At 35.9% G+C, this 27,494-nt stretch overlaps 1 protein-coding gene across 14 annotated transcripts in view; it reads left to right on the top strand.

The window, feature by feature from the left end:
• The window catches only part of LOC112916444 (sodium channel protein type 1 subunit alpha), a 140,936-nt gene that overhangs the window by 34,680 nt on the left and 78,762 nt on the right, over window positions 1–27,494 (top strand). The gene's annotated exons all lie outside the window — the stretch shown is intronic.

Below are 27,494 nucleotides of genomic sequence, written 5' to 3'. Positions count from 1 at the left end.
GGCAAAAATAATTATGAATAATTATATTCACTGTATAAGACATGCCAGCCACCAATTTATTGACACTCAGCTTCAGGTTCACCCTTTGGTATCTAGTTAGCCATAGTATGTGGGGCTCTATTAAGCATTTGTCCTTTACAGGAAGTTTTGTCACTGATGTTACACTTGAGCAGTAGAAGTCACTGAAGGGGCATTGCAAGAGGAGGGGGCTTCTGTTCCTGGTTCTAAATGTTACATTTTTTTAAAGATTTTATTTATTTATTCATGAGAAACACACAGAGGCAGAGACACAGGCAGAGGGAGTGTTGGCATGGCTAACACCAAGCATGAATATAACTGAAAATGTTGGCAATAGAAGTGAAATCAAAGTTACAATGCCTAACATAATGCCTTCAGGGAGCCTGATGCGGAACTTGATCCCAGAACCCTGGGATCACTACCTGAGCAGAAAGTAGACACTCAACCACTGAGCCACCCAGGTGCCCCTAAATGTTACATGTTGATTTTACTTGCTTCTAATTCATGGTCCAGTAGAAGGTGTGTGTGTGTGTGTGTGTGTGTGTGTGTGTGTGGCGACATCTGGTGATATTCATCCCAGCCACATACCCAGTTCAGGCAGCCCATTGGTGACTTCATGGCCTTCCCAACAGAAACACCACAGGCTGCTGGACTGAGGCCCAGAGTGGTGTACCATTCCTCCTGAAGGCCCATTCACCAGCGCCGAAGGGCTGTTCCTGCTTGTCCCACAACTCTGGCCCAGCTCTGGCCTGGGCACCCCAGCAAACAACACAGCCCCGCAGAAACAGGGCTTCAAACACAGAACCTTCCCATGTTTATCCTCCTTTGGGTGCTCTACTTCAGCCCTGAGGACACTCTTTAGGCCTTTCTTAAATCTTTATAGTGATTCTTCTGTCATAACTTAAAAACTCTTCATATTAAACTTCCTGTGCTTAGTATGTGGGTCTGTCTCCTGATTGGATCCCATCCTGGTATCTCTTGCTACAAGTTCTCTTGGTCCATTAAAATTATTAATTTTCAAGTTCCTTAGTTTGTAGTGGTAAAGGCTTAAATTTCATGTCACTTATCCCTGAAAAAAAAAAAACTGGACAGGTATGACATTATCATCTCACTTGGCTTCATGGAAGATGGCTTTTTCACTCAGGAATGCTAAATATGGTCTAGCACTCCCATTCAGAAATAAAAATTGGGCATTCACTGACAAAATGAAGTCTCATTAATCCTATTTACAATTAAAATGCTTAATTTCATATTGAGTTATCCACATAACAGATGTATAGGGATTATTTTGACCAAAGTTAGCCACATGAGATAGATTTAAACTATTTTCATATGGTCATATGTATGATAATTATTTCAATGTAAAGGGTTTCCATAAAATATAAGTATGTATATGGAAGTTTTAATAGGTATGATGAGGTCTGTAGTCCACAAAATCACTTGTTAATTGTAACTTTGATTTCACTTCTATTGCCAACATTTTCAGTTATATTCATGCTTGGTGTTAGCCATGCCAACAACTAAATTAAGTCCCTCATTTTAATACTTTGATAAAAGGGGAGGACCCTGGATAAAGCAGGTTTTTTTAAGCAGTTTTAAAACTTTTGTGATTTAAATTTTTTTTAACTCATAATGGCAATTTTACCTCAAAGATTTCTAAAACAACCAAAATCGGTAATAGCCAGGCTGTAAGTTTATTGACTCAGGGATCTTTTAAAAGTGAAAATATTTACCAAGAATACCCACTGGATTGGAGCAAGGTACACCAAGCAAATGTGTACAAAATATTAAATGAAGGAAAGTTCACATTCTTTTCGCTCTAGCAAAAATCCTTAAAAAAATAAGATCTAAGATATAAGACATTCCCCTTAGGATGGAACTGAGGTTCTTTGAAACATGTCAGAAATAAACTGAGAAATTATCTCATTTTCTTTTAGAAGTGCTCTCCCACAGATAAAGTATTTTCTGTTATTTTTATTCCCTGAGGAAGTACTTTCTCAGGACCAGATATTAGTTGTTTCCTTTCTCACCAGCAGCTTTGCACTTTCTTCTAAACAGCAGGCTGGCAAGACAAAGTGGCCAATTCGCTTCAAAGATGAAGAAACTTTTCCATTAAGAGTTGTTGACCAAGAAGTATCACTTGAAGATCCCATACAAAAAAATACACCTTATTTTAGCTTTAAGAAGGATTATTCTAAGGGTGCCAAATGGAACCTTAGGGGTGATCTTACCTTGCCCTTCTTTTCATGAAACTCTCATGTCCTATCAAGTTCAACACCACCTTTTATAGATGAAGACAAATTAAGAGAAGTGAAATGTTACATCTCTGCTCACTCAAGTAAGGATCTGCATTTTGAACAGTTTCTTCTTCTATATTAATCTCCCAATTCCTCTGTTTTCTCCACATCTATTTTCTCACAGATCTTTGATCCTCTGCTTTGTTTTCTCCAGCACATAAGATGTTTTTCTTCTTAATCAAAATGTTCCTTCTCCCTCAAGCTTCAGTAACATCTTGTCCTTCTGTTCAGTCAAGCTTCTTGAAAGAAGACTCATTCAGTGTCTCCATTCCTCATTGCCCATTTACTTTTTAAACCACTATAATTGTTTTTTTTTTTCATTTTTAGCCCTCTAGAATGTCCTTATGTTCATAAGATCATGAGGAACAATCCTGTTGGTAATGCAATGGACTCTTCTGTTCTTCCCATCCTAGACTATTCTGTAACATTAGACAGAGGTGATCATTGTCTCTTTTTTACTTTCTCTTCCTGATTTCCTCTTTGGAAAATGAGGATTATTTCTGCAAAGATTAACAGCTGAGCCGTAAGAATTAATACATTCCTTTTTGACCAATGTCAAGTTTCACCATTGTCTTAAGAAAGTTATGACAAATATGTGTCTCTGTTCTTCCTTCCCAATTCTTTTCTCTACTATCCACAAATACCACCAATAAAATGAACTGACTAAATTGAGTTTGATATCAAATCATTCACTCATTTCCTTCACTCAGCAGGTATTTATAAGCAGAGTGCCAGGCCCCCTGCCATAAGCAGAGAGATATTTCCAGCAAATCTGATATAGTGGAATAACATGGAGCTATAGTCAGATGACTCAGTATTCATATCCCAGCTCTCACTGAATACTCTGTGACTTTGATTAGGGTTTATTTCTTCAAATTTTTGTTTTCTTGCCTGTAAAATAGTGACAAAAATACACATTTGCCATACAAATTGTAAAGTCTAAAGTTCATGTTCATCAAGTACATAGCACAATGCTTGGCACTGTGTAGATGTGTTTAAACATTATTAGCATTCTATTTTGTACTTTTTTCTAAGTGATCAAAAGACCATATTAATTAAGTGGGTCCTACATGCCCTCAGACCCTTTCCTTTGTCTCCTGGAAAATTTCCTTTCATTTTATAAAATCCATTTCAATTATCACCTACTTAGGAAGCTTCTCTTAGCAGCATTTCTACTCCTCCCCCCATCCCAAAAGAATTGATCATGGCCTCTTCTGTGCTTCTTCTGTGTCTCATGGATAACTTAGTGTTACATATACACAGTGTAACAAATGTGCCTCTCCTAATATACTATAGGTTCCTCCTGAACAGAAGCCATGTCTTTCATATGTATATCCCAAATCTGAAATCAGGCTTAGAGCCAGTTAGGCAACCCAGGAATGATTTATTCTTAAACAGATGAAGCCATGCTTTCAGATACAAAAGTCTTTCATTATACGTAAAATAGAGAACATCAAATTTACTGAAGTTTTATTTGATAAGTGTTATTTTCTCTATACCTGGCATATCTGAATAACAATGCAATACAATGTAATTATTACGTGATCCATATAATCCTGCCAAATAATCCAAATAATATATTTAGCAAACAAAATTGTTTCTTTAATTCAGTGTCTTCTGAATGCTGGCATATATGTTTTGCATTATGAATAAGTGTTTTAAATACTTTCCTATCGTATTAAAATGTTCGAGTTTTGGTTTTAAATTAACAAAGATGGGATCCCTGGGATCGAGTCTCACATCGGGCTCCCTGCATGGGGCCTGCTTCTCCCTCTGCCTGTGTTTCTGCCTCTCTCTCTGTGTCTCTCATGAATAAATAAATAAAATCTTAAAAAAAAAAAACACAAAGATATGCCCAAGATATGCCTTCAGTTTTAGAGTAAGGTTATTCCTTTTTTAAATGCATTGATTCAGATAAATACAGTAAGATTATTTTATTATCTGCTGTACTTTTTAAAATTTAAGTATTTCATTATTTATGTTATTGTTTTAAATATCAGACAATAGTTTCTTAGCCTTGAATAACTATGGCAAATGAAGGATTGGCCAGCGAGATTGATGTTTCAGCACATAGTCATTCTCATTTTGGATATTAATATAATTCTTTTTTGTTATTTTATGGAATGTTGCATTATAAAGCTTTTAAAATGGCAGTATCTTACAATGTAGAAATAGAAAAGATGTTTGGCTGGCAATTAGTTTTAATATTCAAGGCTATAAATTTACTTACTGGCTTTTATAATTACAAGTGAAGAAAATAAAATAAGATTTATCTTTCATGTAACTTTAATGAGAAAGAGCCTTACAAATCACACATTCATACTGCTGATTTAAAGGGTAGAATGTTTTACTTATAAAATGTAGCTTTCATCATTAATCACCAACTTTTATATCAGAATTATGAAGGACCACCACAAGCAAGAAAATGAACTTTCAGTATCTGTTGCTGATAAGAATGAATATTGACTGTTAAAAAGCCTTCTATGAGAGAATTTGGATTTTATTACATATTCCCATGAACATGTGTAAAATATGCATTCAATATAAATCTGAAGCTGGAGCTGGCATTACAAATTCTTAGAATCTTTAGAATAACTCTGAAACTTATTTCTTGCAATCATTGGTCTATATTATATTGTTGCTAGGGTAATTTCAAGTTATTCCAGATGGTTAACACTGATTCCATGATATCCTGGAGAAATATATTAACTATACCCTATTGAAATCAATCTCAAAACTATTATACTGTTTAATGACTTTTCACTGATCTTGATGTTTGAAATTGAGAATAAAAATTTAAGTGGCATGGAGTAAACAATATTAATAGCTCTGAGGGACATAGGAATAGGAACTTGAAACTTTTAGAAACTGGTTCATTAAGGCAAGAGAAACTCTAGTGTTAAGTTTAACCATAATGTAATATGTTTTGAATCAAGAAAAAACTGTACAGGGGTACTTGGGTGGCTCAGTGGTTGAACCTCTACCTTTAGCTCAGGTTGTGATCACAGCATTCTGGGCTCGAGTCCTGTGTCAGGCTCCCCAGGGGAAGCCTGCTTCTTCCTCTGCCTATGTCTCTGCTTCTCTCACGAATAAATAAATAAAATATCAAAAAAGAAAAAAGAAAAAACTATACAAACAACAAGATGGTAGGGAAACTAATTTGTCACATGTTGGTAGAATCAACAAGGCCCTTGTGTTTGAAAGGAGGTCAATTGTGTTTGTTTCTGATTAATAACAGGAAGAATAGGAGGATCATAGGATAATTTTATAAGTAAAGATCAATTTTTAAAAAGATCAACTTTATTGTTTCAATTCTTTTTAAAAAAATATTAAATTGATTTATACAAAGAACTAGGCTAAATAGAGATATTCTATTACTGAAAAACTTTACACAGTACTTTGTACTAAGAGAAATATATGCAAAAGTCAGGCATTATCTTAATGCTATTCTTATTACCATTCTTCTATTACAGTGTCTAAGCAGATCAGTGGAAATGGGCAGAAATTGGAAAGGAGCAAATGAACAATGCAAGTAGTTATATAGTGTCCATGATACAGAAGTGAAACTTTTTTCAGTTTAGTAGAGAGAAAACTAAAGGGAGACAAGATAGCTGCCTGCAAACATATGCAGGTTTGTCATAAGGGGAGTATGTGACTGAATTTTTTGTCTCTAGAAAGACAAAACATTGGAAATGGGCATAAATTGAAGCAAGGGAGAGTTTTATTTTCTACTTCTGAAAATGATTTAATGACTTAGAAAATCAAACACAATATAAATCCGAATAATAAAGACCAAAAAGCTAAAAAAAAAAAAAGTAGTAAAGTAGATGTTAAAAGCTGAAAAGTAATAGTGATTTTTGTTTGATCTTCAGTTTAGCCTGTGCTTCTAACAGCAAAAGGGGCAGGGTAAGGGACATGGTGACTTCCATGGTTACACCTTGTTCCTTGCTCAGGAGAGTTAATAATTAAAGGGGAGCACCTGCAAATCTCTTACAACCCTATGTCCTCTAGCATGTAACAGCATTGCTATGTGATTTAATAGTTTCTTTGGTGATTGATTGATTGAGTGATTGGTATTTAGTGATCCTTTTTTGTTGAACTCTGTTCTACTACCTATGCCTAGCAACGGTGTGCCTATGCCAACTGAATATAAATTTCTGGTATTTTTATCATATCCAACTTATTTTCTGCATTTGGCCTTACTTTGAAACATCTAAAACACTAGGTATTTTTATGCTAGGATCTTTTGAATTTTGAAGTGCCACATTCTGAATGTTATTCCTTATTTCTGCCAAAAGATTATATAATGATGTATAAAACTGTGACTTTATGTGGAAAATAAATTTGGCTCAATTTAATATTCTGGGCACAAACTTAGTGTCAGCTGCACTAAAACTTGTTCTTTCTGGTAGATGTTCTACAAGATCTGAGTTGATCATTTAAGAGGACACTTTCAAACACTCACCTCATTAAGTGGCTCAGGGATTTCATTTGCAGGTAGCCCATCTGTCTGAATACAATTCTCCTCCAAATCAGTCTTTTTCCAAGTGTCTTTTATTTTTTAATGTATAAGGTGTAATAATGATGGCTGACTTTTTTTTTCTGGTCATAATTTTTATCCATCTTTTACAACATACAGCTCTGACATCCCAACTAGGAACTTGTCCGAAGGCTTGAGATTATGCTAAGAACCTTTTGAGGAAGATCTTGGCCTGGAAGGATTCTTTCAGTCTACCTTTATGGGATGGCTTAATTGATCAGGGACGTAATCAGTCAGGACAATAAATGTAATAAAATATCAGCTGCTGAATTTCTGGTTTTGAAATAAGAACACTGAACTGAAACAGTAGACCCAGATCCAGATCTCAACCTTCCTACAGACTATCTGACTGAGGCTGGTCACATCATCATCTGTGACACTCAACTTTACCATCCTTCCATGTCCTTCTCTGTAAGAAAGGCAGTTAAAATAGAGGGTTAAGAATTTTTTAGGGGCACCTGGGTGGCTCAGTAGTTGAGCATCTGCCTTTGGCTCAGGTCGTGATCCTGGGGTCCTGGGATAGAGTCCTGTATCAGGGTCCCCACAGGAAGCCTGCTTCTCCCTCTGCCTATGTCTCTGTCTCTCTCTGTGTGTGTCTCATGCATAGATAAATAAAAAAATCTTTTAAAAAATAATATTTTATGTGCAAACTCTGTATACATGTCAGGCAATATTTGTTTTCAATGATTAAAACCACATTTAAGTTAACATACATAAAATGGATTACTTATTAAAAACCCATTGAGCAAAACATAGCTAAGCCAATGAAGAGCCTAAACTGAAATTGAAAAGTCAGGAACCCAATCAAAATAGCCTAGTCTTTGGTTGCATACTTACATCTTCTTTCTGTTCATCTCTTTTTTTGCTGTGTCGGCTGGTATTCCCTGCTTGGTCCTGGCCAGACATTGCTTCCCAGCCTCAACTCTAGATCATTCACTTCAGGTTCCCATAACATTCTGACTCACTCAAGTCAATCTTAGTCCAATTTAAACATTCTCCAGAAAGAGAATCCTGTTGGTTCACTTACACTTATGCAGTAGGTTCCCTGGGATCAGTGTCCTCATTTAACCTCCCTGGCTTTGGCCGTGGGAAAAGGTTAGGAAAGTCAGGTGGTACAAAAATGATGGAACTGAAGCTGAGGGAGGTCAAGAAACTATCTTCATGTCACAATTCTACTAAGGATTCCAACCAAAATGTGAACCAAAATATATTCTCATTGTAAATCCAGTGATCTCAACATGAAACTTTTATGGCTGAGAATGGAAATCTCCAGGTCAGAAATGACGACCCCTTCCAACATTTAGATTGTATCATGGATTCATCTCTAACTAACAAACCAATACTTGCGTGAATTAACTCAATAGCTTAGGTTCCAAAAACTTGCTTTTGATATTTGTAAAAAATGCCTTACCAGGTCTGTTTTTCTACACCAGTGTTTCTCAACACTTGCCCATCGATAAAGTACAAGCTCTACATCCTCATCACCTGGACAAGTGAGTTAAATACAGGTGCTGGGCCCAACTTCAGGCCTCTGAAACAAATCAGAGGTGAGGTCTTGAACTGTATGTTTTCTAAATGCTCCCCAGATGATTTTGTAAGTGCAATGGTTTGCATCCTCAAAGTTCAGTGTCTATTAGAACAATAAGCAATGTGCCATGCTATTTTAGTTTTCCACATACCCTCACTTAATTAAAATGTTGTATTACTTCTTGTATTTCATAGAAAGGGGAATTTTTATCTGAATAAAACTGAAAATTTTCATTGTGGTTCTATGTCGATGTTCACTTAGTTTAGTGATAAAATGCATGTTGGCATAAGGTGGAGAACAGTGGCATTGCACTTCTTATGACCTGTGCACTGAGCAGATGGCCTAGGGCAAGCCACTGATTAATTACAAGTTAATTCATGTATTCATCATTCATTCATTCATTCATTCATTCATTCATTCAAAAAACTCAGTGTGGCACATATCTTGGTTCTCTAATATCTCAGAATGAATATGCCTATATTTCTAGGGGTGTTGGAGAAAAACATAGGACCCAGGAGATTTAGTTCATTTAGTTCTTGATTATTTGCATGATTTGCTTTTTTCTTCAATGCTGAAGTTGTCTTTTCTGCCAATAGTGGAAGGGGTCCTGACCTTCCTATGCAGCCAGCAGAATTTATCAGCTTATGAAAATGCCTAAAGTGCTGAGTAATGCCTGCCAATGTAACAGGCCGATCTGTCCCTTCCCTACAGTGCAGTGAATGCCCTTTAGCAGTGCTACATAATCCTTTATAACTCTGTTTCTAAAACTCCAGAGGAGTCTCATACTAAATAAAGCATTCAGTAAGTTATCAGTATTTTCCTTATTCAAATCAGTAACATCTCAGTCCATCTTGTGAGGGAGGATCTTCCACTTTGGTTACAGGCTAGAAAAAAAAAATTTAAGTGCTATGTCTCTAGTTTCTGAACACTGCTAAACAATTTCCTGAGGTAAATATCTTTCCTTGTAGCCAGTTTTTAAAGGAATTAAGTTAGATTAGTTGATTAGTTATGTGATTTTCTAAAAGGAGGAGGAGGAGGAGAAGAGGAAGAGGAGGAAGAGGAAAGAAAAGAAAATCTCTTTTTCATCTCAGCTGACAGCAACCAGTGCTGCTCCAGAAAGAAATGATTTGATTTCCAGCTTCTCTGCAGCATCTCTGTACTGCATTAGGACGCTGCTGCAAAGCTGTGCATTGTATAACTTTCCCCATCAGGCAGTCAGCTCTTTAGCTCTCTTTCCCATAAAAGTCATTGTTCAAGAGAGGGCAAAAAATAAAAATACAATGCAGGTTAGTTCATATGTTCCTGACATGTTTCATGCAGATTGTGGTACAAACACTAGTAACCAAAAGAGAACTTGTGATTGTAGCTTAAACTAATTTTGGGAAATTGTGTTTTTTAAAATAAGGAAATCTTAGGAAAAGGAAATTTAAGCATAGATTATTTAGTTAGGAGTAACAAATAGCAATATGAATAGATATACTCTATATAATATTAGATTTATGATGACAGCTACTGTTCTTTTCTGGGCAGAGCATTATGTGGGAGAAACAATATTGTCTAGAGGCCAACTCATAATATAAAATATTAAATTTTGAAATGTAGAATATGTTTAGGGGATTTTGCTTTAAAATATGAATTTTGATTAATAATTATTCAATTAACCAAAAGTTTCAGAGGGCCTATTAAGTAGTTACTCTCCTGGGTGTTACCAGAGGTAAAAGGGGTTTGTAGCTGAGGTAGATATTTAACATATTAGTTAGTTACATTTTACCAGAAAATATCTGTCTGGTGCCCAATGAGTGGTAAAGACAACAGAAGCCAGGACTGTGGTGACCTGGGAAGGTGTTAGGGCCTGTAGGTTCCAGAAGAGCTAAATATTGCCAGATTCTTATTCATCCTTTCCTTTTGCTTGGAATACACTGCATCACCTCTCAGGCTGTAGGCAGTATATAATTGCTTTATCTCTTAGAGGTTTGTGACTCACATAAATGTTTAAGAGCATTTTTTCTCCTTGTTCTTATGGCTATTCATGTTCAGTGGTTTCTTCCTTACTGATCTGAATTGCCTTCTCTTTCTTTCATTCTTGAGTTTGTACGTATATAACCTACTGAGTCAAGAGGAAAGTGAAAAAATCAACAAAAGGGAGACAAGTCACTGATATGGAAAGATGTACTAGCCAAATCTTTGAGCATAGTTCATACTCTTTATAATAGAAAAAACCTGACCATAGAGTATGAGAGGAAGCACATATTATCTATGCCATGAGTTTGCTTTTCAGAACCTCCTATGTGAGATTTTTGTTAAAAACAGAAGCCAATATTATTCATTTAACCACCACAATTTACACTTAGGGAAGCCATAATGAAGTTAGTAAACTTGATCTGTCTTGCTGTTTTATTTTTAGTGCCATCTCTCCACCATTGATGAAAATCTGCTTGTCATTATTTTAACATTTAACCGTTATCCACTTGAGAAAAATAAAGCCCCCTACGGATTCCCCTCCAGTTAAGGACTGTCTTCAAGAACAATATTAGGAGTGAGATCTCACTGGGACTACTATGTTAATCTCTGCCCCCATTGTATCCTTTCTCCTTGGCAATTGATTGTTTTATCAGAAAATCCCCACTAAAATTCATTTATCCACAAGTATCCTCCCACTGAAATTAACAGTTCCCACCTAACCCCACAGTATACCTCTTCCCACCAGAAAAGAATTCCCAGGCCCTCCATCTGATGGAATGACTCACTTTGATATGGAAAAATGAGTTAAACACTGAGAAATAAGTAGCCTTTAAAGTTAATTCATGCTGATGTATGAACAATTCATACTTACCAGAGATATTTGTCTTTCAAAAGAGAATACTTGTTAACTGAACTGAAAATGTTACCTAATTGAATTTTAGGCAATATGAAAATAATTTTTATAAGAGAAACCTTTCTTCAAATTTAGGGTTGCTAAGCTTAGCAAACAGAAATACATTATGCCCAGTTAAGTGTGAATTTCAGATAAACAATGAATAATGTTTTGTATAAGTATGCCCAAAATATTGTATGTGATATGCTTATACTAAAAAAAGAGAATCTGTGTTTATCTGAGCTTCAAATTTAACTGGATGTCATGTATTTTTTTTTTCCTTTGGCAATCCTACTGAGATTTCTTAAATTATCATGGTGATTACTAGTATCTTCTATGGCCTAAGATGGCCCTGGCTCTCCCTACCTCCAATCAGTTTAGGAGTTGGCCTTTGAACACAATTATGTTTCCTCCATCTAGCACTCCACCCGGCAAAGAGCAGTAGCTATTGCTATAAATCCAGCACTTTTCTAGGCCAACTACTTAACCTTTGGTTGGCAATAATGCCCTGTCTTTGGAACTTTACTAGAGGTGGGAATAGAGTAACAGGCAAGAAATACTTGAGAATTTAAGCACAAGGAAAAACAATTTAAGTATAAGCCTTAGTGGAACATAACAATAGTGTTCAAATTATTTCTAAGGATTTATTTAACAAAACATATATTTAAATGACTTCATCTGCCACCTGCCATTGAAGATAATGAAAAGGAAATTTTTCTCAGTATTTAAGGAATGTTAGAAAACATTTTGAGATGGAGGAACAGAAATGGATCCAAAAAGCATGCCTGTTTTTTGTTTTTAAGAATTTTTGTTTTAACAATCTTGTTCTGGTTCCTCATCACTGACATCTGACTAAAAGGCGATGACAACTGCAAAAAATGGTTAAGTGGAAAGAATGCAAGACGGGCATTGAACTTTATGTTTTCTTGTCTCATGTATTTATTAAATTCAGTGTGATGTACCAAAAACATCTTTAAATGATACAAGCATTAAAATGTGCACTTAGATTGGAGAAAAATCACTCTGGCCTGATAATTTCATATGAGATGGTGAATACGGATGACACAATGGTTGACTAGTTATTAAAATATGGTTTACTGATAATTCAGAAGAATTATCAGGTCACTGCACGCACTATGCACATACCCACACACTGACTTGACTTTGGGTTGAAGAAAGATGTCGTTTTCAATGCTTCAATGTTCATTTCCTTCCTCTCTGGGACTAAAAAAATGAGTCCACTCAGGTCAGAAATATCCAATTCTCCAAGTGCCCTAAAGTCTATTTCATAAGGCAGCCTGTAGAAGGAATTTGCTTACATTCCAGGATTTCCAATATTGTTTTTTCCCCTTTACCATCTTATATCCTTCACAGCCCTGCCCAGGACCTTGTACATGGTATGCATTCTGTAAATATTTGAGGTAAACAAAACTGATTGTGTGTATCACATGTCACAAACCAGACAGGAATAGACCTGGCTAGGGCTCTGCTGGACATCTGGTAATGTCCCTTCTCTACAAATCTGTGATAATCACCAGCTGATGGGCACTCAATCTATATAAAGCTATAACAATAACTAGAGGGTCACTTTAACCTAGACCAGTGTTCCACAGATGGTATATAGTGAGAATGACTAAGGTCACACTACAGATAAAGAGCCACTAACATAAGTATTATATATAATAAGTTAAGCGAATTTTCTTGGACAGATGATAAATAATGTATACAGAAAATCCAATATGGTGAGTTTTTGAATCAGGAAGTTATCTTTTTCATCTTTCAAGATCTATTTTCTGTGAGTTCTTGCAGCTTATCTTGTACCAATATGGTTTCTCTTTGAACAAGAGTTCATAGCAATAATTGCAGATAATATTATTACCTTGTAATTTTGTTCAGTGTTCAGATTTTTATCAACTGAATTCCTGCAGCTCTGATAACTTCTGGTCCTAATTTCTCCTAACTCAGGGAGATTACCTTTGTCTTCAGGACATTTTGAACAGTGTAAGTGTCCAGCACCAGGTACTCATGCATCAGGGTGGTAAAATTGTTGGCCACATTCTCCTCTCCCCTGTTCTACCATATCTGTCTCTCATTCTTTCCCAGGTAGTTCTGTCTTTCATCTATCCAGTTGCCCCTGGGTCTGTCCTATATCTCTCCATGCATCAACTGTGCCCTCAGCAGTTTTGGTTTGTGATGAGGTGGTCTCATGTTAATTCTCTTGAACAGGAAGAGTAACTTCAAGTTGAACTTATGCTAAAAACAACCCACCTGAGCAGAATTCCACACTCCAGGACATTTTCTGTATGACACCATTTAAACACCCTTCTGGCTACAGCAGCTCAAGGACTGCTCATGAACTATTTCACACCCTGAGTTGTTCAGGCAACACACATATAAGTGGAGGGGGAAAGCCATAAACACAAAACAAAAAACAAAAAGACCCTACGAGTTTTTAAGGATGCTAACACCTAGACATTCAGTAAAGGTCTTACCAATGTCTAATCCTGCATGCCATGAGACCTGAAAGGGTTTACATATTGGTTGAAAATATTGCATTATTTCCCTGAAATGGTTATCAAAGGAGATATTGGCAAAAAGGGAGCATGACAGTCCCTCCCCAACATCTTGTGTTAAATGCTAGTGCTGACTTCTTTTTCCCTCAACAGGAATTGTACCAAGGAAGCCTGATTTTTTTCTCTCCCGTTATTGTCCCACAGCAAAGGACAAATGCTGACTCTAGCACTATTTCCCTGGCTGCTACTTACAGCTACATAACTCCCACCTTCACCACACCATGGGCACAAATGACTTGAATTGCCTGAGAGAGCGCAGCAAGAATAATGGCATTCATTCTCTCTGTATCCTTGTGAGATTTATATTAAATTACTTTTAAACAGTGGTTTTTGAAAAATGTTGAATGAACTGCTGACATTTCTAAACAGAGAGGAAGGGTGAGAAGTGTGAGGAAGATGAGCAACAGAAGTGAGATGAGCAGCTGAGGAAAAGGAAAGAAATGGAGCATCAAGGAGAGTTGGAAGAGAAAAGAAATGAGCAAGGGGCCAGGGAAGGGAAGCAGATGAACAGACTGGCCACTGCAGGTTTAAAACCTGCCCTGTATAAGCTGAGCTAAGGCAGTGCTCCCCTCATTCCCGGCTGCACAGGTATGGGAGGCTTTCAGTGCTTTCACCTCACACTCGGTGTCTCCAAATCTACAACCACAGACACAGCCCGATGAGACCTTTACTCTCTCTCTATCCTCCCAAACCTCTGTGGCTGGACCATTCACCCACCGACATAAGAGTATTTACTTTCAAACATAAAAGACTTTTTTGCTAAGAGATTTTACGTTGAATAATTGATTTATAATTAAGGCTATTACTGTATTCTTAATACAAACTAGTTAGAGGTGTGCCAGAAAGTACACTTAAGTTATCCTGAGTAGGGTGATCAAGAAGAGATCTTGACTTGCACAAGGTTTATAATGTGGGCTAATCCACCATCCTACTTTTTATCTTTTAAGGGGAAAAAAACCATTCTAAAGATATTATGTTCTTTGTGACCAAACTACAGGCAGAAACTCATAAACAAAAGCAGGTCTGAATCTCATTCAAAAGTTGTGTTTGAGAGATACTATGTTTCTGTATCATTTGTTAAATCAGTCTAGCAATCTGGTCATGGATTAGTGGCTTTTCCTGACAGATTAGTTAGCTTTATTCTGTTAACCCTGAAGCTTCAGTGATTTACAAACTTGTTAGTGGTTCCTGGCTGGCTCTGGCAACTCTATCTATGGGTCTTCCTCTTCTAAGACCCAGGCTGAGGGAGCAGTCTCTCTTTGTGAAATGCCCTTCTCCAGAATGAGGGAAAAGAATAAGACTGGGTGGAACCACAGTCTGGTGAGCTTCTGTGTAGTTGAAGACTCTGTCTTTCCATCTTCCATTGGCCAAAGCAAGTCACCTGGTCAAAGGGACAATGGGAATTATGTTCCCTGGAAGTATGTTCCAGGAACATCACCTACCTGGAAGGGCTGCAAGTCACAAGGCAGTTGGTGATGATGTATCATCTCCTTAGGGGAAGCAAACGATTGCACATCTCCCACAGTTGAATCCCACTGAAGCGCTCATTTCACCCCTTCAGGCTCATTGCACCTGCTGCAGTGGGCGATGTTCAACATAAAGAGGAGTTTTTTTGCAGGACTAAGACTCTCCCTGTCAAGGATCTCCCCTGCCAGCTGTCCCTTCTGAGATTTTAACACCTGCCTAAGGCACTGCCAACCCCTTCCCTGTCTAGAGACTCTAACTACTCACAGAGGCAGCTCTCTCCCCCATCTCCCTGCTCTGGGATTTCTAACCTCATGTCTGCAATGCACGTAAGGGTTTTCCCAGAGGGAAGAAAGCATGGATTTCATGCAGCTTCTGTTTATTCCTCTACTAAAATTCATGAGGTAATAAAGACTTTAGCATTCCATTTGCTTGAAATGTTTAAAAAAATACATATAAGCAGAGCACACACAAATTTATATTTCAGTAAATGTTGCCACCCTGTAATGAGTTATCTAAAGGCTAAGTCTCTCAGTGAAAGTCTAGGTTACAAATATGCCAGCACTTCCTAACATCATTACAACCTTTTATTCAGGAATACACGAAGTGATACATCCTGTACTGGATGGTAGTTGAGTGGTTTCTGGAATTCAGGGAACGAATTAATGGTATAGTTAAAGGCATGGAAATAGCAATTGCCCATAAGACTGAACTCAGTGGACTATTTTGCCTAATAGAATTTGCCACAGGACAAAGGAAAATAGGATTATAGGCAGGATGGAATCTATCAGAGCTAAATTTGAGTAGAAAAGTTCTCTGTGGAGCAAAAATACAAGTGTTTGGGGGTACAACAGTGTATGTATGATCAAGCACATTTTGGGAACTGATTTGACTGAGTCAATGTATTTTTTTTTCAATTCTTTAAATACTGTCTTAAACATATTGCCAAATTAGTATATATTCAAAGTTAATTCCAACTGATAGGATTGGGACATTAGGTCCTATTTTGTTTTCCTAACATTTAATTCAGTAATTATACAGTGAGGCAAAAATGCCTAATAATTGCACAATTTTATTAATTGAAAAAGTAATACATTATATATTTCTTGATTCTAAACATCCCTAGAATATAGTGTTTTATTTTAGTTCAACATATATACTTTTAAATTCCACTCTTTGTGCTAATTTTGCATTAGCATCTGAAGTAAATATAGACCATCTATTTACCAGAGTAATAAATGATGTCGGTTTGACCAAAGTAGTCTATTGATATTGGATGGTCCAGGGCAATAGTGGATTGAATGATTTGTGGAGCTCGTGGTTTATTATTCAAATGCCCTGAGAAATACTCTTGAAATACACAATGTGGATGTCAATGTATGTTAGATATATGACCTTATTTTAAATGTGATCTGCATATAGCATGAAAATTTAAGAATGGATTACAAATATTTTAAAGAATGTAAATTTTTTAAAGATTCCATTTATTTATTCATAAGAGACAAAGAGAGGGAGAGAGAGAGAGAGAGAGAGGAAAAGACACAGGAAGAGGGAGAAGCAGGATCCATGCAGGGAGCCTGATGAGGGACTTGATCCCAGGACCCTGGATTCAAGCCCTGAGCTGAAGTCAGATGTTCAACCGCTGAGCCACCCAGGTGTCCCAAGAATGTAAATGTTTTAAAGATGTGGATGAAATAGGCAATTTCATTTGTTAATCTCAATTATAATTGTAAAAATGCGTATTGTAAAAACTCATGAAGACTTTTTAATACATGTACCAAACCAAATTATTCCTAGAAAAGAAATTTGTAAAACGGTATTTCCTAGGCTTGTGAAATTCTATGTAAAAAGCAGTTTCTTTCTTGGGTGTTAAAAAAAAGAGTTATGTGAGATCACAACTGTAAGAATAACATTTTACCTAGTTATTTTTATTATTATTGGCAGCAACATTCTTTTATAAAATAGGTGGCAGATACACCACAAAACCAACTGAAACACTTCATGAATTGTCATGCCCAGATGGTTTATGTGCCCAGAATAGTAATGGGACTGTACAGAAGCTGACAGTCATTTTGGCAGGAGTCCGTCTGGTTTCTCCTCAGTATGAAAATCAAATCACTTTAAAAACAGAATTGCAGATATATGAATTTTCCCCACCTCAAATTATATAGTATAAGGTGAACAAGATACATAAATGTCGTATAATTATAACTTTGGTGTAAGGAACCCTTTGGAGAAATTGAAGTGGGGCAGATGAATTATAGAAAGTGACCTGCTCAGTAGACAACTAGAAATAGCCAGGTTTAGCAAAGCATTAAAAAGTTACTTAAGAGTGGAGGATGAGCTAGATGGATGATGGGGATTGAGGAGAGCATTTGTTATGATGAGCACTGGGTTTTGTATCTAAGTGATAAATCACTGAATTCTACTTTAAAACTAATATTGCACTGTATGTTAACTAAAATTTAAATTAAAAAATAAATAAAATGAAAAACATTGTTGAAGTAAAATATAAATTGACTGTGGAAATATAGTTCGTCAGGTTTTACACCTGCATGATATAGTGATATAGTTTCTAAATTTAAACATTACAATAACCATTTGCTTTGATGTCTCCTGTTTTTAAGATTTTCTAAGATAGTCTCCATTTCTGCCAAAATATTTTATTTACCAGATTTGTTTCGGGTGTCTCTGAGGAATATAATTCAAGTGAATATTAGTTTAAGGTGGCTACTAATATTATATTTGCATATACTTTACTGAAGTTTAAGATCACGTAAGTACTTGAAAATTATTTTGTACTATGAGAATGGACAGGCACTGGTTTGGGGGTCAGGAAATAAAAATTCTGATTCCAATTCTGCCATTATTAAGCTATGTGACCCTGGACATATCACATATTTATTTTGGAAGTAGAAAGCACAAAAATTCTCAAAAAAGAAATATCAATTTTGCTTTGATTCAGTTTGTTTTCTATTAAGTGAGAGGGATGGATTAGATGTCCCTAACTCTTCTTTAAATGTTTGCTATTTCTTGATTTTATGGTGACTTTTCTTTGATTCTCTTAAAATACCTTACTTAACCTTTCAGAAGTTCAGAGGTTGAGGCAAAGTAAGTCATCTCTGCCTAAAAGCCTTTCTTGTAGTCTCCGGTGACTTGTTCCTCATCAGCATCAAAATACTATTATAGTAAGGATTACATATATTCTCCTGTCTGTAAAGAGAAACTTAAAAGCTACACCTGAGAAAACATAAAGCTGTATGTTTGGTTCACTCTTCAGTTGGTCAATTGATTTTCCCCCCTGTAAATTTTTTCAGGGCCAGATAAGGTATACAAATAGTAGTAATTAATTTAATAACTCATAATGGTAGCAGTAGAACCTTGGAGGAAAAGATGAGGATTGTCTCACCATGTTGGTGGCAGGAGGGGCAGGCAGGCAAGAGGAGGGGGTTGCTTTTAGACTTTAAATACAACATGGAATTTGAGGACACCATGGAAGCAAAAATATCTCATCAGAAGTTAGCAGTTATGCTATTTCTTCACCTAAACCCACGATTAAATTAAAATGCAAAGTTGTGGGTATTAGTAGTCTCTTAAGGGGAACATTAAATAGCATCTGTCTTTCTCACTCACATTCAGAACCAAGAGAAAAATTAAACAGAGGACTTAAGAAAGGAATAAAATTTCACCTTCATACTTCGTAGAAGTTTGTTTGGAGGATATAGCTTTGTGTGAAAGCCCCAAAAAGCCCGCAAATCAAATTCCAGAGTTAGGCAGACCTACACATCCAGGCCCAAGTTGTCATGGACAGAGGTGCTTTCGAAAAAGAAGTTACATAGTCCTTAACTTATAAAAGGCCAGACTTCTTCACAGACAAAGCATTTATAAGATTACCTTCATGCTTAAGGCTATTTGTGTGAAATGCTGCGATGAAGATGAAATGCTTCAATTTGAGCTGTTGTAGACATTTCCATTTGGATGGGAAAATTCAGATGCCCAAAGAAGTCTGAGTATGAGACCTCATGGGTAAAGGTTACTTTAAATGGAGCTTTTTTTACAAAGATGATCAAAACCACATTGTTCACCAGTCTAGGCCACCTCAGTGTAAAAATCTTTTGGCTGTGATACACAATTGCTCAAGTCCTGTATGTAATACTTACTTAATCTTCTACAGAAAAGAGAAATACAAAATGTCTAGAAGCAAAAACTTCATCCAGTAATAGAATGTTTATTATAATAATTATGTAAGGAATTCAGGAAATCTTAGAAGTGATACAGAATATTCTCATTACTAACTTTTGGATCTTACAAAGCTCTCCAAGAATGTGTAATATTACTAAAATGTAATTCTAATGGCACTGGTTTTGCTTCCCTTTTTTATATCAGTTTGATATCATCAGAATGTATCATTTATTATTTCTACATTCTGATAATTTTTCCCTTTTTATTAGTCTTTCATCCATATTAATTAACATTGGGCTATTACTTTATTTCTTTCCAGTCACAAATTCTATATTTTTTATGACTTTTTTTTCCACAGCCTCTGGCTTCCATTTCTTTTCTTTCCTTTTTTTTTTCTTCTTATCTTCTATAGAACTTCATATCTGATTGTTTTTTACTATTGTTTTGCTTGTCTTTCTGAAGAACAATTCTTCTTCCATTTTTTCCCCAAAGATTTTGTTTATTTGTTTGTGTGTGTGAGAGAGAGCTCACCTGCATGCACACACAAGGGGGTTGAGGGTCAGAGGGAGAGGGAGAAACAGACTTCCCGCTGGGATCCTGACCTGAGCTGAAAGCAGACACTTAACTGACTGAGCCACCTAGGTGCCCCTTCCATTTTTCTATTGTCCATTATTCTACTTATTCCCAACATTTTAAGAAAGATTTTATTTATTTATTTTTGACACAGAGAGAGAATACAAGCAAGGGGAGCAACAGGCAGAGAGAGAGGGAGATGCAGGGCTCCATCCCTGAACCCTGAGATCATGATCCTACCCAAAGGTAGACACTTAACCAACTGAGCCACGTAGCCACCCCATTTTTTGTCTTTTTCACATTTGCTTTCTGTTAACACATCTTTCCTGTTATTTTTTGTTCCTAGTTATTTTTTTTAGTTCTCTTTTTTAATTTGATCTAAATATCCCTATTCTTCTTGAAAATACATATGTGCCTTTGAAGTTTTTTCACTAAGAAAGTGAGCATGTCATCTTGTCTCTTTTATAAGTTAGCAAGGGCTCCTCTGTCAACCCAAAGACATATAAATGCTGTTTTTCTTGTAAAGAAAAAGGTGTAAGCCAAAACCATCGATTCTGTGAGGTTCCCTCTTCCATTATCAAATGAGCTATAGTCTCATAAACTTAGGACCATTTATTCAATTATACATTTTTTTTAATTTTTTAAAATTTATTTATGATAGTCACAGAGAGAGAGAGAGAGAGAGAGGCAGAGACACAGGCAGAGGGAGAAGCAGGCTCCATGCACGGGGAGCCCGATGTGGGATTCGATCCCGGGTCTCCAGGATCGCGCCCTGGGCCAAAGGCAGGCGCCAAACCACTGCGCCACCCAGGGATCCCTCAATTATACATTTTTGCACTGAAGAGTCAAGTTTCCTTTCAAGTATAAATGAAAATCTCATGATTCACTTTTATATTTTCTAGCAAAGTATGTACAAATTCCAAATATAATTTAGAACTTTTTTCTATAGTGTTACTGACAAAATATTTATATTGAATTGTATCTGATAGTTTCTAAATATTCCATAAATAAACTTATGGGATAGGTTATAATCTAAAAAATTTTTAAAGATTTTATTTATTTATTCATGAGAGACACAAAGAGAGAGAGGCAGAGACACAGGCAGAGAGAGAAGCAGGTTCTCTGTGGGGAGCCCGATACGGGACTCGATCCCAGAACTCTGGGATCACACCCTGAGCCAAAGGCAGATACTCAACCACTGAGCCACCCAGGCATCCCAATTAAAAATTTTTTATTCTATAATTAATATAAGGTTTATTTTTAAGTAGATATTTGAATATAAGGTCTACTAGAGTTGCAAAAACCCTTACATTAATCTCAGTGTGATGTCACTATAATATCCATGAAATTGCTCATATATAAATGTAATTCTAGTATCTGAACTAATTTATAGTTATTTGTAATACAGTTAAAGTGATCATATTTGTCAATGTAAAATGCTTTTCTTCTGTCTTCCTGGTTGTTTACTTCTCCAATTGAAACTCACAGCCAATAATCAGGAAGACTTGCCTGGAGGACTTTTCTCAAATGGACTATTTCTGAAAAATAGGAAGACTTTTAGTAACTTTCTGTTCATTTACACAACTTCATGGGCAATGATCTCCAACATAGGGCAGCAATTGGCCACAATGATTATATATATTTATAATATACCTACATACAAGATCTAAACATATACATAATAAGGAATTTCCAAAAGAAAGCAGTGAAATTAAAAGGATAAAACCAAATTGGATAGGCAAAGACATACCAGATAGCAAACAAGAAGAAAGTAGGAGTTATATTATTATTTTGTGAAGGCTATACTTAATTTATTAACTTAGGAAAACTTCATATCTTTATTATATTGTATTTCCATCCAAGAAAAGGATATCGTCTTTCCATTTATAATGTTTCAGATTTATTCAAAGATTGAAAAACTTTCTTACATTGTATTTATGAACTATTCACTAATTGTAACTTCCCCTTTTAAGTAGACTATTTTTTAGGTTCACATAAAACTGAGCAAGAAGTTCAAGGTTCCCCTATATGCCCAGTCCCCATTTAAGTACAGTTCAATACCACAGTATCATTTTGTTATAACTGGTGAATCTACATCAACACATTATTATCACCCCAAGTACAAAGTTTAGATTATTGTTCACTTGATGTTGAACATCCTATGGGTTTGGACAAATATGTGGTTACTTCTATCTACCATTATGGTACCATCCAGAAAAGTTTCACTGCCGTAAAAATTCTCTGTGCTTCGCATATTCATTGTTTTTTCCCCACAAACCCCCGCAACCACTGATCTTTTTACTGTCTCCATAATTTTCCTTTCCCAGAATGTCATATAATTGGAATCATACAGTATATAGCTTTTTCTGATGACTCTTCCACTTACTATTATGCATTTAAGTTTCCTCCATGTCATTTTGTGGCTGGATAGCTCATTTCTTTTTAGTGCTAAATAGTAGTCCATTGTCAGGATACACCACCATTTATTGATCCATTTACATTTTCAGGACATCTTGATTGCTTCTACATTTTGGCAATTTTTCTTAATAAAGCTGCTATAAACATTTGTGTGCAGGGTTTTGTGTAGACATAGGATTTCAGCCCATTTGGGTAAATACCAAGGAGAGCAATTGCTGGATTGTATGCTAAGAGTATGTTTCATTTTAAAAAGTTGCCAAACTATCTTCCAAAGTGGCTGTACCTTTTAGCTGTCCGGATGGCAGGGGATGAGAGTTCCTGTTACTCCACAGTCCTGTCAGCATTTTGTGTTATCAGTGTTTTAGTATCAGTATTTGGCCATTCTGATATGTGGGTAGTGATTTCTCTTTGTTTTAATATGCATTTTTCTGATGACATATGATATGGAACATCTTTTCATATACTTATGTTCCATCTGTGTATCTTCTTTGGCGAGGTATCCATTAAAGTCTTTGATAATTTTTTTCAATTAAGTTGATTGTTTTCTTATTTAGACTTTTAAGAGTTCTTTGTGTGTATTTTTTTCTTTTGAACTAAAATAAAATGTGTTTACATTTTTTCTGGGGAAGTTCAATTAAAAAGAGGTTCTAAATACACCTGGGAAGGTGTCGAAGCTGGAGAATCTATGAAATATGTTACTCCTTAATTGCAGCCTGATTGTAGCAACAGGAAGAACATCAAACACGGGAACACAATGTAACCCTTCAGTTTTGAAATGTTGCTAAATCTTCTGGTGCTTCAGAAATGATTGCCCTTGCCCTAAAAAATTTAAAATCATCTCTGCCATTATATGGGAGTGTCTTTGAATATTTTGGATAGCAGTCCTTTATCAGCTTTATCTTCTGCAACTATTTTCCGCCAGCCTGTGGCTTGTCCCGTCATTCTCTTGAAATTGTAGTCAACAGAACAGTTTTTATTTTAATGAAATCCAGCTTATCAATTATTTTTTCTCATGGATCATGCTTGTTGTGTTTTTATCTAAAAAGGCATTCCCAAACCAAAGGTCATCTAAATTTCCTTCTATGTTCTCTTCTAGGAGTCATAGTTTTGCATTTTATGTTTAGCTCTGTTATCCATTTAGAGTTACTTTCTGTGGGGAGTGTAAGGTCTGTGTCTGGATTCATATTTTTGCATGTTGATGTCCAATTCCAGCCAGCACCATCCATTGGAAAAGACTATCTTTGCTACATAACGTTGCCTTTGCTCCTTTGTCAAAGATCCCTTGACTTAATTTATATGGGCTTATTTCGGAATCTCTATTCTGTTCTGTTGACCTGTTTGTCAATACTGTCACCAATACCACACTACTTGGTCTCTGTGGCTTTATAGTAAGCCTTGAAGTCAAGTCAGTCATCCAAGTTTTTCTTCTTCAGTATTGTGTTGGCTATTCTGGGTCTTTTGCTTCTTTATATAAACTTGAGAATCAAGTTGCCAGTATCCACAAAATAATTTGCTGGAATTTTGATTGAGATTGCATTGATCAATAGATCAGTTGGCCACCGGAGATCAAGTTGAGAAAAACTGACATCTTGAAATTATTGAGTTTTCTTATCCATGAGCAGGGAATATCTCCATTATTTAGCTCATTTTTATTTCTCTTATTAGTTTTGTAGTTTTCCTCATATACACCTTGTACACATAACCTGTCAGGTTCATGCCTAAAAATTGCATTTTCAGGGTATGCTAATGTAAATGGTTTGTGTTTTTAATTTCAAATTCCCCACTTGTTCATTGATGATGTATAGGAAAGCAATTTACTTTTGTACATTGATCTTGTATCCTGCAACCTTGCTGTACCTGCTTATTAGTTCCAGGAGGTTGGTAGGTAGGTTGGTCAGTTTTTAATTAATTCTTTTGGGTTTTCTACATGGAAAATTTGTTATGTGCAAAGAAAGACACTTTTATTTCTTCCTTCTTAATCCGTATATCTTTTATTTCCTATTTTTGTCTTATTGCAGTAGTTAAGACTTCCAGCACAGTGTGAAAAGCAGTGGTGAGAAGGGCTATCCTTGTTTTGTTTCTAATCATAGTGAGAAAGCTTCTAGTTTCCTCTATTGTATTTTTAAGTGCATAACGTTCCTATAAAGAAAATCCTTTGAGTTTTTTCTCTTTTAAACCCGGATACTTAATTCTCTCACTACTTCTAGGAGTTTTCCAGATGTTTCTGTTAAGTTTCCTAGGTATACAATTACAGAATATGCAAATAAGTACAATTCTACTTCCTTGTCCTTATTATTATAAGTACAATTATTTCTCACTTCTAATTTGATTGGCTTGTACTTTCAGAAAATTATTAAATAATAGTGTTGATTTTTTTTTTCTTGACTTTAATGAAAATACCTCTAGAATTACTTCATAAGATTTGCTACTGACTTTGGGGTTCATACAAATGAACAGATATATTTATAGTTAGTTTATGTAGTAGTCAATGTTCATTGGAATAACTAAGGAAAAAAAGAATCTACCTTATTCCATATAGACAACAAATTCCAAATAGATAAAAGAGTTAAATATATAAAATTAAAGCATAAAAACGCTAGAAATGCAAGAAGAAAACATGATCTATCATATATCCCTCCTCTCCCCCAGGGACATGGTTGCTTTCCTCAGCATGACACAAAATCTGGGAGTCAAAGAAGAGCTACAGTTAAATCATCATGTTAACATTCAAAAATATTTTTAAAAGTGTCTTAACCTATAGCACAAAAACACCAGAAACTCAGAAAAAATATACCCTTTTAAAAGGCCCAAAATTAAATTGTTGATGCCATATCTAAAAAAATTGATATAGATTAGCAAGGAAAAAATGGAAACATGGACTGTTATTTAAATAGGAAGCCACAATAAATAAATAAATAAATAAATAAATAAATAAATAAGAAGCCATAGAAAAGAAAATTTTAAAACTCTTAACCCATATAGAAAAAAGTTCAGCTTTTCTGCACTATGCAAATTAAAACTATAATATGATCCCATTTTTGTCCCAATCAGATTAGAAATATTGAATATATAATAACATATTATGTGGTGAAGATATAGATGAACAGGCACAGCATTATATTGCTGTCAGGAAAACCAATGCTTCATAGCAAGTAATTTTGCAATAATATTAAAATTAACGATTCACCTTTTACACAGCCAAGTCCATTTTTAGAAACTGATACCATAATATGTCCACATATATGTGAAAGTATGTGGATGAAATATATTTGTTGCATCTTTATTTATAAAAGCAAAAGTTTGGAAACAACCTGAATACTCATAGCTGGACAATTGGTTCAATAAATTATAGTACATACAAACAATGGAAAACCATGTAGCCGATGAAAAAGTTGAATCTATAAAAATTGATAAGGAATGAACTCTAATATATTTTTAAGTGAAAAATGAAGAGTTTGTATACTAAGATACTGTGTGTATGTGTTTTTAAATAGAAAATGTGTGAGTATGCACACGCTCATGTGCTTAGTGTTTACCTGTTACATACCTGGAAAAATATATGGAAACCCGTAACATTGGTTACCTCTGGGAACAAAACTGAGTGCCGAAGAACAGGTGGCAGGGAGGGTTTACACGTAAAGTAAAAACATCCGTGTCATAATACTTCCTTTATGAGAAACGCACCACAGTTGTTATCCCTAAACTTTTATTTCCAAATAAATAACTGCCAGTATTTTCCTGATGCCTTATGGGACAGAGTTTTGGGGTAAAATATTCATTTTCCATTATTTAAATTTACTGATTTAATTTTTCTATTCTTCCAGGCTGATGGAAAGTAGATTGTATGAAATTTAGTTCACTTACTAGACAGAGGGTACAGATTTAGACTTGAACATCCCACTTGTTTCTGGCCATCCACTGAAAAATACGGTCATAAACCTGACAGCGGTGGGAACGTCCTTCAGTGAAATTTGAGGTCCCTCTAGGACTCTTCACAAAACAGTTATGGCTGCAGTTTTATTATTGCAGTTTACATACACCAAAGCTGCAATTAACTGCATCATAGCTTGTTGACCTTAATGAGTTAACACAGTTTCCAAATAAAACTCATGGCTGAGCAGGAGACTCGACTCTGGGAAGTCTTGGCTCCATAGTATCTGTGAAATTTGAGCTCATATTAAATATACCTTAAAACTATGCATCTGGGATTTGGCTCCTGGCATCAGGTCAGATCTGACTCTGCTGTATGGAGTTGAGAGTTTTGCCTCAGGTCCTTGTAATATGTTTAGCACTATAGGACTATAGACTCAGCAAGAATAGCATTATTGCTTGGGTGAAGAAAAACACTTCCGTTCTTGTTGAGCTTATGGCACCCTGGCTTCTTTCCGATTATTTTTTCCCAAAATAGAAGAATTCTGCTGTCTTTTCCCATCTGAAGCCCAATCTAGGAATTTCTTTCCAGCCTACTCTTTTTCTCATTCCTAGTCACATTAATGGCATTTGTCCAACACTGAACCATCTCTGTGTGTGTTCAAGTAAGCCAACCCTGCCATGGCTAATGATGTGAGCAGGTCACAGATCCAGTTGTCTCAATCTCAGATTAGCTCAAGACTCAGTACTCCATCAGTACTGATTATTTGATTCGTTATTAAGGCTGGCTGCAGCAAACTGTTTTGATCCGCTTGGCCAGGAGCCACTTGTCAGGACCTAAGGGTTGGATTTTTATATCCTCTCAGAGTCAACTCCCTTTCCACTTGATCCTGTTGATAAGCTATCCATTGCCTCTATGGGGATCCATCCTCATCTGGGTGGCTTACAGAGTGAACAGCCCATTAGAGACATGATGGTATTTAGCCAAATGTGCTTTAATTAAGGCTATAGTTGAATCGCTTTCTTAAGTCATGGCACAGTTCCTGTATTGGCAAAGCAAAAGAAAGAATAAACATGGGACACTTAACAAAACCTGAGATAGAAAACATAACTGTTAAGCCCAAGCCAGTGAAGCAGAAAGTAGAATGGTGGTTGCCAGGGGAGGGGAAATAGAGAG

The sequence above is a fragment of the Vulpes vulpes genome, chromosome 3 (genome assembly GCF_048418805.1).
Source record: "Vulpes vulpes isolate BD-2025 chromosome 3, VulVul3, whole genome shotgun sequence".
In the NCBI taxonomy this organism is placed as follows: domain Eukaryota; kingdom Metazoa; phylum Chordata; class Mammalia; order Carnivora; family Canidae; genus Vulpes; species Vulpes vulpes.
This window is presented reverse-complemented; position numbering and strand designations above follow the sequence as displayed.